This window comes from Botrytis sinoallii (assembly GCF_014898435.1).
Source record: "Botrytis sinoallii strain Bc 23 chromosome Unknown BSIN_012, whole genome shotgun sequence".
Lineage (NCBI taxonomy): Eukaryota > Fungi > Ascomycota > Leotiomycetes > Helotiales > Sclerotiniaceae > Botrytis > Botrytis sinoallii.
Window position 1 is genome coordinate 98,967 of NW_024066039.1, and position 3,867 is coordinate 102,833.

Below are 3,867 nucleotides of genomic sequence, written 5' to 3' on the forward strand. Positions count from 1 at the left end.
TCTTTCAATATTATATATATCTAAAAGCAAGTAAAGGATACCGGCTATTAATTATAAATAGTCATTCTAGTTATATCAATATGAAATTTATATCAAAATACAACAAATTAAAGATTATATTGTTAATTCTGCCTCCCCACTTTATATATCAATTATAATTACTTGATATAAACTATTTCCTTCCCCTTTTAACGAATTATAATATAAAACTCAATAATTGGATATATAAAAATAGAGATTTAATTAGTATATCGAAACACAACTTTTGGGCCATCTTTAAAGTAACTTGAGCTCAATCTACAACTTCCCATAATATACTACAATCCTTCGAAAAAACAAACATTTATTTATTCAACAAGGAAACTACTATACCTAACATAAAGCCAGAAAGAACTACTACACCATCTATATCGATACAGCTTATAGGGAATAAATTTAAAACATTATATACATCAAAAGCTCTATATCGACTTAAATTAGAATTTCGACGAAATCAGAATCTCGAGATTACTTCGAAGCTTTTTAAGACTACCTTTACTAATACAACTAAAGCTGATATTCAATCACATAAAGTAAAAAGTTTAGAAGAGGCTTTAAAGATGGAAAAAAAGAAAAGAATTCATTCTAAACATTTAAACCTCGTAGGGAAAGAGATTAGTAATACTTTTTTATACTCCCCCTCTCAGATTGAAAGAACTAAAATCTTCCAATCAGAGAAAACACTTACTATAGAGCAGAAAAAGGAAGTTAAAATACAGAAGAAAGCTAATAAGAAAGCTAAAAAGGAAAAGGAGATAATTGAAGCTAAAGAAAGGGTAGCACAAAGGGAGGTAGATTGTTAACTTACAAGAAATACTAAAGAGGAGATTAAAAGAGCTTGTAAATCAATAGGATTTTTTATTAAAAGAAATTTAAAGTTTCAAAAAGGTTTATATATTATAAATCTAACATTTAAGAAAACTATAGAGCCCTTTAATATAATAGTAATGAATAAATCAATAATAAAAAAAGAAGAAGGGGTTATATAATCGAAATGAAACCGATAGATCAAGATTCCTATAAGATTTAAATAAAAAAGTTTTAAATCTTCTTTTTTTATTTATTTATTTATTTATTTATTTATAATGATTAACATCTAATATTTGACCTCCCAAGGGGTATTCTAGATGTACTAAGGAACGGGCCTATAGGCCGCTAGCATTCCAGCTACTTATAATAGTGTAATGTTAGCTAATCAGGGGTTTGTTGTCTTTGGTATTCCTTTGTTTAGTATTGCTTATGGCGATCCTGCGGCTGTTCTATCTAAGGGTTTGTGATCTTGTTTCAAAGAGTCTTGTTTTGTATGCTATCCGGATATCGGCAAATAATCAGGTCGATTGTTATTGATTGGGAGAGCACTCGGAGTGTTTATAACTATTCGGTATGGATCTTAGATTAATTGGGATGGAGAGCTTATCCTCGGGGTATTGGAGCAGGTTGGAATTCGTATAGTTTTGTATAGTTTGAGTATATTCTAGTATAGAATCTGGATCTAGCAAGAAGATCAGTAAAGCTATATTGTATTTACAGAACGCAATTGATATATGCTATCACGTTTCATTCGGATCGAAGTCGATTTGATGCAAACAGCTAATCGCTGTGTATCTGATTATTGATTAAACATTGAAAGAAATGTAATGAGCTTTTCTCAATCCCGTATATACAAATGTTTGTACTATTTTCGTAATTGAATCTGATGTGATAGGCTGCAAAGTCATTGTGTCCGGTCCGCATCGCTATAAGTCTGTATAGTACCCCGCAAAAAAGCTTGAGGCTTTCCGGCTTCGAGATATTATATACCGGTTTTCATACATTGTACATTTCGAAGATCAGATCCCTTTTTTCCTTTCATTATTTACTCTCGGAGTGCTAACATTTAATATGTAGGATAGAGCGGAAGCTGTTAACTGTGGGGAAATAGGATAAACTAGAATCAAGCGGCCCAATTATGCTCTAATCAGTAAGGCAATCAACTGCCTCATTGCCCTCAATCTCAGTATACTTAGGGGACCATTTGATTACAATATCGTAGTATTATATCGCTTGATAACACTTGTGATATACCCATTAAAAGGAGGTAGCAACACTTCTTCGTATTCCCCAGATTACTGAAATACTATCAATACATAATCATATTTATCCCTAATAAAAACAATCAATAATACTCAGAAGGTATTCTAATCCCCATCACACATTAATCGCCTCAATATCAAAAACATATAATTGTTTGTATATACAATTATAGCCGATATCGATTTATTGCTTGCCACAGTAAATTACAAAGCCGTATCCTACACGGTAACTGTGTTCATTATATTGTTTAGACCTATTTGAAAATACAAAGTAATCTTTTTGGGAGATTAAGTCCCATTATTCCTTGAATACTTTCGCAGTGTTTTCTTTGTTTATATTATTTATTAAATCAATATGGTACTCGGGAGAAAAGTAAGGCTATAAGAATTTAGGATATTTGGTGGTAGGGATTGCCTATCCCATTCTTTACAGTTTTGTATTGAAATCTTTCAGAATACTTGTATTTCGTTCTCTCTTTCTGATATACAGCTTTAATCGATTTACAAATAGGTATTATACATTCATTATCTGAAGCCGAAACACAAACCTCAGTCTAGCTTACTCTAGTATAACAATTCCAGCTAAAAGACTAGCTTCTACAAGAAATACAATCGTCGAGGTCGTTTTGTAGATAAGTAAAGCTCCTTGTGCTGCATTGTGAATTGTCTTGCTGACTAGGTCGATATGTTTCTTGATCCCAGTACCGATCGGAATATAATTTACATTTGAGTATTATTTGTATAGCCTATCGAACCATACTTCAGAGCTATAAAAGGCAATAGGGAATATATAAATAATAATTGCTTTTCACAAGCAGACTACAAATAGTCCATAGGCTATATAAGCTATTGATCGGATATAGGATACAACACATATAGCTTTCACAATACATATTTTGACATACTATAGAAATATTAGATATTAATCAAAAAAGACATCAAATTAGTATAAGATCAATTATACTCTATTGATAAGCTTTAGAGGGGTTAATATAATAACTAAGTCCTGACTTATCCTTATAGCCGGATTTGCAATTTTATACTTTCTCAATATATGAAATAGCTCAAACTTTTCTAAAGCGAAAAAGACCTTATTCTAATCTCCCCATTATAGAATGTATTGAACGATTCAGCAAAGTATATATATATTCATGAATAGGTCTTTAGATATATAATATATAGCTATATCATCAGTATATTCGAAACATTATACTCTATTTTGATTGAAAAGCTCAACAAGATAGAGAGTATACAGGATAGGGAAAAATAGTGATCCCTGGGGGGTACCATATGCAACCGGGAAATCCTGTATTGTAATCCCCTCAAGCCTTATACACATATATCTCCCAGTCAGAAATAAATCAATGAATTACAAGAGCACTATAAGCCAACTCTATTTCTTCATATATTATAAGAACTGTTTTTTAAGGAGTACATCATAGGCACCTTATATATCCATTGTTATTAATATAACCACTTTGCTAGCTACTAAAACAAGCTTAGCATTATGAGTAAAGGCAACTATAAAATCAATACCAGCTCTTTTCGACAATGCTCCACAATATTAAGGGCTAATAATATTGTATCTCATAGCTATCTATACAATTTGACTAGCAATATATCTTTCTAATTCTTTTTTAATATACAATATCAACACAATCGGCTTTCACAATCTCGGGGATATCCTATCCTTCTTACCAACCTTAGGCAGCATAACTACTTCAGCGAGTTTCCACTCGTTAAGATAATAGCTGAG